We start from the raw sequence: 10,679 nt of genomic DNA, 5'->3' as shown, positions 1-10,679 counted from the left end.
CCTAAATTGGGATGTTTTGAAATCAAAATGATTTGACATCAAAATACTCCACGGACTGGATGGTTACGATGAGGGCCAAGAATGAACTGGACCCTAAGGGCCAGAGATGGCTTGTCCCTTGATTATTAGGCCATAGTTGCCTGGGTATTCCATATGTTGGTTGGGTCTATGCAATTGGGTATAGATCCACACTATATCCTAACTGATCAGCAAGTTATAGTGTATATGTTGGTTTCTAGTGTCCAGTCTAATTTATTGTTGATCGCCATTAATGACATTCCTTCTTGAAAAGTTTATGATTATAAAATCAAACAAAGATTTGATTCAAAGAGATGAATCAGTGAAACGTTCACTGTTCTTTTACAGAAAAATGTGATTTATAATTAAAGGCCAATGAGGGTCGATGTTTTATTCGCTCAACAGTTTTAAATAAATAAAGATGTTTTGAAATCATTTAAAAATTGTTTCCAAAAGTTTCTTTGATCTAATACCTAGAAACCATTTATGATACTTGCTGGGCATTTTTTGGCTCACTCTTGCTCTGTGAAATCTTATTTCTTTCAGTATCAAATAAGGGCAAAAGTGAATAACTTTCAATAGACTGCAAAAGTGAAGAGATTCCAGCTGAAGGGGATTTGGAGGTGTCGGAATGATCAATACGAGGAAATTAGTAATGAGGTAATGGAATTGTATTTTAGATATTGTAATTTTAGAAGATTAGATTCTTATTTCATAATATAACCTGTAAGCGATCCGGATTAATGAGGGGTTATCTGTATATTTGTTTTAATATACAGGTTTATATTATTTAAAGTTGTTTAGTGACACCCAATCCTAACCCCGAATATGGGGATGTAACATGAACAATCAACCATACCAAACTTTTTCAATAAATCCTTGACGTACTTAGTTTGGATGATGAAGATCCCATCACTTCTTTGACTAAGTTGAAGTCCAAGAAAGTAACTTAATGCCCCCATCATACTAATTTCATATTCACTCTGCATAATCCTAGAAAATCTATGGCAAAGCTTCTCATTTGTAGAACCAAAGATAATATCAGCCACATAGATCTGAACTAGGATCATATCTTCACCATGATTCTTGTAGAAGAGAGTCTTGTCTATAGTACCTCTAATAAAACCTTGTTTAAGTAGTAACTTTGACAATGTATCATACCAAGCTCTAGGTGCATGCTTTAGTCCATATAGAGCCTTAAGTAACTGTTAGAGCGAAAACACACGCTAATATTCACGCAAGTATACGCGTTCGCAAGTAATATAGAATACTTTCTAGTTCGTTCCCACAGAGACTCAGACTAATTTATTGTCTAATTAAACTCACTCACCAATGTATGATTACTTCTCAATGTTAAGACACTAACACTTAGAATTGTTGACTAAATATTAACTACAATTATCTACTTAATTAATCACTTAATTAACACTTCAAATTATCAATAATAAAACACTCATGAGATCACAACTTCATTACTACTTCCTTCAATAGTCATTGTTATTACCTTTAGCATGTGACAGTGATGATATTAATCGAATAACACAAAACTGATAAAAGCCAACTTTCATTGTACTAATACCATTCTACCAACATCCACAATCAAGATAGAAGTTGAATAGTCATCAATTATGTTGAGTTCCTATATGTCTATAGAAATTGACAACACAACGATTTAAGCACAAGTTATTCCTTTTGATTATATAGTGCAAATAAAACTGTTAGAGTTACCCACTAATCATGCACAACGTACATGAACCTATGCTAGCATGGCAAGTTCTAAATCTCAAGATCCACCGTCGCTTCACAAGAGATTAACACCCTATCTTATATGTTCGCGACGCACATAAGACGAATACGCACAACCAAAACTAGATATCATACAATCATCACACACTAAAGTATTAAACAATTAACTAAATAATTCCATAATAAATCCGTTGCAACCCCATGATCACGATTAGCCCATAATAGCACTTATCGTCATCATGGGTTCATATGAAATCATGATAAACAAACACAAGAAAATATAACTAAACTAATTATATTAAATCAGAGTACGTCACAAGAGTAAATAGGTTCAAGGTAAGAAAACTAGCATCCAACGTTACAACGAAACAAGAATCACAAGAAAATATGCTTCTTCTTCGTTGCTGTGCACTAAACGATCTTCTTCCTTATCTCCTTCGCTCCTTGCGTAATACCACGATCCTCTCTTGAAAACATCTCCAAATCTACTTAAATAATAATCCCATAAAACTCAGATTACATAGAAGTGGAAGCCAAACAGAAATAGAAGTCCTAAAATAAACTATTTTTCCCCCGACCCTGCGCGGCCGCGCAGCATAGCTGAGCGGGCGCTCAGGACCCTTTTGGAAAATTCCTGAGTTCGCTTCGTTCCTCCGCCGTAATCTGTCCATTTCTTCCCTCTCTCAATGATGAACACATGCCAAGGCTTATTCTTGATGATTACTCCCCCGAAATGCAACTAATACCCTGAAATGCATAAACACTAGAAAAACGCATCAAATACACAAAATACTTGATTTCAAGACACCAATTTAAGCCATTTTAAGACGTTCTAAGTGGTATAAAATGCCACTTATCACACCCCCAAACTTAAATCGATGCTTGTCCTCAAGCGTCACAGACTCAAAACAAATAAAAAACATGCATGAATGCAATCTATATGAAATTGCAACGATCCCCCTTACTACGCATAAACCAGCCAAATTGCAACATCTCAACAAATGCAGTTAGACAACTAAAGATCAATAAACTCATGCCAACACACATACAGCCAGAAACGTGGTGTGTGCAAATGCTTAACAGATATGCTTCGGAACTAGACCAATTATTATGACTCGACTATCCTCAAGGCAATCACATGATCATACAAAGAATAAAAATTCTAGGCACAAAGTGATATACAACACTACAAGAATTCTGGAGCTTATTACGGAATCATGCTTTTTATTCACAACACAAATGCTTATTTGACCGTGCAATGAGTGAGGTCCACAAAAGACTTATACAATCGTATTCATGTAACGAGCGTTAGGTTAGCGGATCCCAGACTCTAAAAGCCTTAGGTCACTAGGCACAAAGTCCCCTAAGAACTTAATAACTTGAATACCAAAGAGCCCACTCTTGATCAATTATGCATAAACACCACAATTTTTTTTTTATAAAATTTCTGAGCAAGTGCGTTTCGCTCCATCTTGCTCAACCCTAGACTACTCGCACAACATGCGAGCCGGCTACTAGCCATTTGACGCCTAGCCACAACTAGCAACAAATTCCATTTTTTTACTCCAATTTTTTTTTTCATGCCTTTATCACTAAGAGCCTATTATCGAATTCTAAGCATAATAAATAGATTGACCTCGAAAACAATCAAATCATAACAACAATCTAGCCCTTACGCATTCTCTAAGACTTAGTGGAATTACAAGTGCTTCTAGCATGCATATCGACCAACACGACTTAATATCACTTTAATGCTATCACTACACTCGCATCAATATCACAATTCAGTCGATAAATCATCGCAAAAGGGATCATGGTAAATGCATGAGCTACATGACATGATAAACCATTAAAGCTATATATAAAAAAAACTATATGGCATAAATTATGCAACTATATGAACTAAACTAACATGAATATGCAGCTATATGACACACACACAGTATTCCTTAACTACCACCCCCAAACATAAAATCTTCACTGTCCTCAGTGAAGGTGGCAGAAAGGAACACAGGGTATACCTACTCGGAGTCATCATCATCATCACCCTCAGTGGGTGGAGTATCAGGCGGCGGGTATGCAGAGTCCTCACCAAAAACTGGCCACTGGATATCAGCTCCAAGGTCCCGAAAAGCAGTCCCTAACGCAAGGGTGAGCTCCTGAGCAAACCTGCTCTGCGTCTCGTACATGGCATCCATCCGCCGTGAAAGCCTCCTATACTGGGTATCAGCCATCCCAGCACCCTTCTGAGCTCTCGAAGAACCAGCCTCATCATGCCCAGGCCTAGCCATAGTAGCACCTCGTGCTAGACGCCCTCCTGGAAGACAATAACCCAGCCCATGCTCCTCAGGCTCACCGCCGGTCCACTCCTGCATCCCATTCAGAGTTCCAGAATCAATCGGAGCTGCCGGCAACTGCAACTGCTCATGAGCCGGCCAGTTCACTCCTACTGCTCGGTACAGCTTCGTAACCGTGGATGCATAAGGGATGTTCATATGCTTAGCTCCCCTCAAAAACTTCAGAATTCCTTGGTAGATAAACTCACCAAGGTCTACATAGTACTCCTCATGAAGAATTCCTCACAACAACTGTGCTCTTTCAACTGTGACCTCGTGTGCATGTGAAGAAGGCAAAATATTAGCACAAATAAATGCATTCCATGCACGGGCATACCTGTTCATAGCGATCTCCGGGAAGTGACGATACTCATTAGTGCCGGTCTTGAAGGTCCACACTATGCCCGGCCTACATAGAGTCGCACAAATCAAATCCAAGTCAAAATCCTCAGCAGTCTTCTCATTCCAGTTCTCCTCCTCGGGCTTCCTCTCTCACTGTCCAATCACTCGGCGAATCGCCGCAGGGTGATAATCAACCGTCAACCCTCAGACCACAGAAAACCCATTCTTTTCGGCCTTCGCATTCGCATAGAACTCGCGAACCACGCTCATCGGTACTGCTTCGGGCGACTCACAAAAAGCTATCCACCCCTTTTCTGCAATCATGGGTAGCAACTCACCATCCCTCCCCGATGGTAAAAACCCTCTCTCCTTCAGAATCGGCTTCCCCAAAAGCCTAGTGTACTCCTCCTCCGCAGCTCTGTCAGTCAACCGAGGCCTTGCAGCAGTACCCCTTGATGAATCAGCAGTAGGGACTGTGCTGCTGCTATCGATAGTGCGTGCTCTCTTGGGTGCCATTGATTCTCCAATAAAAGTGTTTAAGAACTGAGTTTTGTTGCTTGGGAGAGAGTTTAAGTGTAGGAAGTTTGTGGGAGATATGTAGGATATGTGTATGTATATATAGGGTGTGGAATAGGTTAAATTAGATTAGGGTTTGGGGATTAAGGGTTAAAATGATGGGGTAGTGGGAACAAATCGTGGGTTTATGGGCTACAATTGGCTTTTTTTTTCTTTTTTTTTTCTCTGAACTTAAAAAAAAAAATTCTGGCAGTCGACCCCTGAGCGGTCGCTCAGCAAAGCTGAGCGGGCGCTCAGGGGGTTACTGGAATTTTTTTTTTCAGCCCCGATTTTCTGATTTTTTTAGGTTTTTGGATAGGTTATTAACTTCTAAGGGTTCCTGTAACAACAATTCATGGGTTGCCTCCCACGCAGCGCTTTTTTCGTCATTAGCTTGACGTTGCGTACCCTTCTCAAGTAGTAAACAAAATGGCGCTAGCCACTTCTCGGTTTGCCATGTCCCCATAGTAGTGCTTCAAACGCTGACCGTTAACCTTGCATGCTTGGTCCGGATCATTCTCAAAAATTTCCACCGCTCCATGTGGAAACAGAGTTTTGATAATAAAAGGTCCAGACCACCTCGATTTCAACTTCCCAGGAAAAAGTCGGAGCCGAGAGTTGAATAAGAGAACTTGTTGCCCCGACACAAATAACTTAGGATGTAGCTTCCTATCGTGCCACCTCTTCACCTTTTTCTTATACATTTTGTTATTCTCTTACGCTTGAAGTCAAAATTCATCAAGTTCATTAAGCTGAAGCATTCTTTTCTTACCAGCTGCATCTAAATCCAGTTCAACTTTTTCAATGCCCAGTAGGCCTTATGCTCAAGCTCCGCAGGTAGATGACATCCCTTACCGTACACCAACTGAAATGGGGACATACCAAGTGGAGTTTTGTATGCTATTCTGTAAGCCCAAACAGCTTCATCGAGCTTTAAAGACCAATCCTTCCTTGACGGACAAACAACCTTCTCTAGAATGCATTTTATCTCTCTGTTAGACACTTCCGCTTGACCATTTGTTTGTGGATGATAGGCAGTAGCCACTCGATGATTCACATTATAACGCTGCATCATAGAAGTGAACTTACGGTTGCAGAAATGCGACCCTTCATCACTTATGATTACCCGAGGTGTTCCAAACCTTGTGAAAATTTGCTTATAAAGAAAATTTAACACTGCCTTTGCATCATTTGTCGGTAAAGCTTTAACTTCTACCCATTTTGAGACATAATCGACTGCCAGCAAGATGTACTGATTATTGCAAGACGAGATAAAAGGCCCCATGAAATTGATTCCCCAAACATCAAAAACCTCAACTTCAAGCATCACATTTAATGGCATCTCATCCTTTCTTGTCAAATTTCCCACTCTTTGGCAACGATCACACCTTAAAACAAACTGATGAGCATCTTTGAACAAAGTGGGCCAGAAAAAACCTGATTGCAGAATACGAGCTGCTGTCTTCTCACCACCATAGTATCCACCATAAACCGTGGAGTGGCAGTCTCGTAATATCCCCTCCGTCTCACAGAACGGGATACATCTCCTGATGATCTGGTCAGCTCCCTGTCTAAACAAATATGGTTCATCCCACATATAGCACTTCACCTCATGCAGAAACTTCTTCTTTTGAGCGGAGGTCAAATTAGGAGGCATTACATTGCTGACGAGATAGTTTACAATATCTGCAAACCATGGTTCTTCCTCCTGAACTGCAAACAACTGCTCATCCGGAAAAGATTCATTGATTAGTGTCCTATCTTGTGAAGTAGAATCGGGATTCTCCAACCTAGAGAGATGGTCAGCTACTTGATTCTCAGTACCTTTTCTATCCTTGATCTCTAACTCAAATTCTTGAAGTAAAAGCACCCAACGAATGAGTCTCGGCTTCGAATCCTTCTTGGAAACCAGATAGCGAATAGCCGCATGATCAGTGAATACTGTTACTTTTATACCAAGTAGATACGATCGAAATTTCTCGAAACCAAAGACTATAGCCAATAGCTCCTTCTCAGTAGTGGTGTAGTTCATTTGGGCCCCATTTAAAGTCTTACTCGCATAGTAAATCACATGGAAGAGATTTTTCTTGCGCTGTCCCAGAACTGCACCTACCGCATAATCACTCGCATCACACATCATCTCAAATGATTCTTTCCAATCTGGTGCTGTAATAACTGGTGCAGTGATCAAACTCTTCTTGAGAGTCTCGAATGCTGCCAAATATTCCTCATCAAATTTGAAAGGCACATCTTCCTCAAGGAAATTGCACAACGGCTTAGATATCTTTGAAAAGTCCTTGATGAATCGCCGATAAAAACTCGCATGACCAAGAAAACTACGGATTCCTTTCACAGAATTAGGTGGTGGAAGATTTTCAATGACTCCCACCTTGGTCTTGTCCACCTCCAGACCCTTGTTAGAGACCTTATGCCCAAGAATAATGCCTTCACACACCATAAAATGACATTTCTCCCAATTGAGCACTAAATTAGTTTCCACGCACCTTTTGAGTACGGCGCGCAGATTATTCAAACATTCATCATATGAATGTCCAAAGACGGAGAAGTCATCCATGAACACTTCGACATTATTTCCAATCATGTCAGAGAATATAGCCATCATACATCTCTGAAAAGTGGCCGGGGCGCCACATAATCGAAACGAAACTCTGCGAAAAGCAAACGTGCCAAATGGACAAGTGAAGGTAGTCTTTTCCTGATCCTCTGGTGCAATACAAATCTGATTATACCCTGAATAACCATACAGAAGACAAAAATACTCATGACCCGCCAACCTGTCAAGCATCTGATCAATAAATGGAAGAGGGAAGTGATCCTTCCTTGTGGCTTTGTTCAATTTCCTATAATCCATGCATACTCTCCATCCTATAACTGTTCGAGTGGGGATGAGCTCATTCTTTTCATTTGCTACCACAGTGATACCTCCTTTCTTAGGTACACATTGTATGGGGCTTACCCACGAGCTATCAGAAATAGGATAAATGATGCCTGTATCCAGCCATTTCAGAATTTCTTTCTTCACCACCTCCTTCATGATAGGATTCAGTCTTCGCTGCTGTTCCAAAGTCGGCTTACTACCTTCCTCTAGCAGAATTTTATGCATACAATATGAAGGACTTATCCCCTTGATGTCTCCTATGGTCCATCCAATAGCCGATTTGAATTCTCTCAAAATCCTTAAGAGCTTGTCTTCCTCACTACCTGAAAGGTCAGATGAAATAATAACAGGTAAAGTAGATGCATGACCTAAAAAAGCATACATCAAGTGTTCAGGTAATGGCTTGAACTCCAAGGCAGGTGCTTCCTCTATTGATGGTTTGAGCTTTCCTTCAGCATTCTTGAGGTCAGAAGTACCAAGAGATTCAAACGGCATGTCCAGCTTTCGCTTCCAGGGAGAAGCGTTCAGATATTGTAATTGCTCGTTGCCATCTTCATCATCGCTGTCAAAATCCCCCACTAAGGCCTTTTCCAATGCATCAGACATTAGTATACGATCGAGTTCCGAAGTAACCGCAGAATCAATCACATCCACTTTAAAGCACTCCTCATCTTCTGTAGGGAATTTCATTGCCTTGAATACGTTGAAGGTCACATCCTGATCTTGTACCCGTATAGTAAGTTCACCTTTTTGTACATCTATCAAGGTACGGCCAGTAGCCAAGAAAGGTCTTCCCAAGATTATGGGAATCTTCTTATCTTCCTCAAAATCCAGAATAACAAAATCTGCAGGAAAGAAGAGCTTATCCACCTTGACGAGCACATCCTCCACTATGCCCCTTGGGTAAGTAATGGAACGATCAGCCAATTGTAGAGACATGTATGTGGGTTTTGGATTAGGCAGATCCAGCATTTTAAAGATCGACAACGGCATCAGATTAATGCTTGCTCCCAAATCACAAAGGCACTTGTCAAAAGTCAAATTGCCAATGGTGCAAGGAATGGTGAAGCTACCTGGATCTTTCAGTTTCGGTGGTAACTTTTGCTGCAGAACAACGCTGCATTCTTCCGTGAGAGCAACGGTTTCAAGGTCATCCAGTTTCACCTTCCTTGAAAGAATACTCTTCATAAACTTCGCATAACTAGGCATTTGCTCCAGAGCCTCAGCAAAAGGTATATTGATGTGAAGTTTCTTGAACACCTCCAGAAACTTACCGAACTGTCTATCCAGCCTTTGTTGCTGCAATCTCTTAGGAAAAGGTGGTGGAGGATAGAGCTGTTTCTCCCCTATATTAGCCTTGGGCAGAGTGTGTTCAATAGTAGTCTTTCTTGGTTCCGCCGCTTTCTCCTTTTGCTTAGCTTCTTCATCTCTAATTTCAGCTTTTCCTTCTTTGGCCTTTTCAGCATCAGCAACTTTTCCAGACCTTAAGGTAATAGCCTTGACTTGCTCTTTAGCTTCCTTCCTGCCTGGTACTTCTGTGTCACTGGAAAGAGTGCCAGGTTGATGATTGAGCACTGCATTGGCTAATTGACCGATTTGATTTTCCAAGGTTTTGATAGAAACCGCCTGACTCTTGCATAACAGCTTAAGTTCCTCAAAATCAGCACTAGTAGGTGCAGCTGTACTTCCCTATTGAGGATATGATTGCCTTGTAGCATACTGCTGTGGTTGCTGGAATCCAGGTGGGTTAAACTGTTTACTCACTCCTTGCTGATATGGTGGTTGAATAACATTCTGATTATTCCCCCAGCTGAAATTTGGATGATTTCTGTTATTAGGATGATAGGTCACTGGCACAGGCTGCTGTTGTCGCTGATAATTATTCACATACTGAACAGATTCGTTGACAAGAGAACACTGATCCGTAGCTTGAGAACCTACACAAAGCTCACAAACCATATCTATTTGATTAACTCCATATGTAGCCAGAGAATCAACCTTCATTGATAGCACTTGAAGCTGGGCTGCAATAGCGGTGGCTGCATCAACTTCCAGAATACCTGCTACCTTACCTGACGTCATCCTCTGAGTTGGGTTTTGATGCTCATTTGCAGCCATAGTCTCTATAAGATTATACGCCTCAGTATAGCTTTTAGCCCATAAGGCGCCTCCAGCTGCTGCATCGAGCATGGGCCGAGATTGGGCCCCCAAACCATTATAGAAACCAGTGATCACCATCCAATCAGGCATTCCATGATGTGGACATTTTCTCAACATTTCCTTGTAGCGTTCCCAAGCCTCGCACATAGATTCTGTAGGTTGCTGCGCAAACTGAGTAAGAGCACTCCTCATAGCAGCAGTCTTTGCCATCAGATAAAACTTCACCAGAAACTTTTGCGCAAGATCTTGCCACGTAGTGATGGACCCAGCTGGTTCAGAATGTAACCAGTCTTTAGCCTTGTCCCTCAGTGAGAATGGGAAAAGCCTCAACTTGATAGCCTCATCAGTCACGCCATTATACTTAAAAGTGCTGCAGATCTCAACAAAATTCCTTATGTGCATGTTGGGGTCTTCAGTCGCCGCTCCTCCAAAAGAAACAGAATTCTGCACCATCTGAATAGTGCCCGGCTTGATTTCAAAGGTGTTAGCTTGAATAGCCGGATGAAGAATGCTTGACAGAATGTCATCAATTTTTGGCCGAGAAAAATCCATAAGAGCTGGATCAGCTTGAACAATACGATCACCCATGTTTACTGGTTCTTTCCGCTCAGTTCCTGAATCCG

At 41.1% G+C, this 10,679-nt stretch overlaps 1 non-coding gene across 1 annotated transcript; it reads left to right on the top strand.

Moving 5' to 3' along the window:
* Positions 1 to 10,144: 10,144 nt before the first annotated feature.
* LOC141675605 (small nucleolar RNA R71) lies at positions 10,145 to 10,251 on the top strand. The gene has a single exon (XR_012556248.1). It is a non-coding gene; the product is annotated as a small nucleolar RNA R71 (small nucleolar RNA).
* The last annotated feature ends 428 nt before the right edge of the window (positions 10,252 to 10,679 follow it).

The sequence above is a fragment of the Apium graveolens genome, chromosome 7 (assembly GCF_009905375.1).
Source record: "Apium graveolens cultivar Ventura chromosome 7, ASM990537v1, whole genome shotgun sequence".
Classification (NCBI taxonomy): Eukaryota; Viridiplantae; Streptophyta; class Magnoliopsida; order Apiales; family Apiaceae; genus Apium; species Apium graveolens.
The sequence above is the reverse complement of the archived record's forward strand: the minus strand, read 5'-3'. Positions and strand labels throughout refer to the sequence as shown.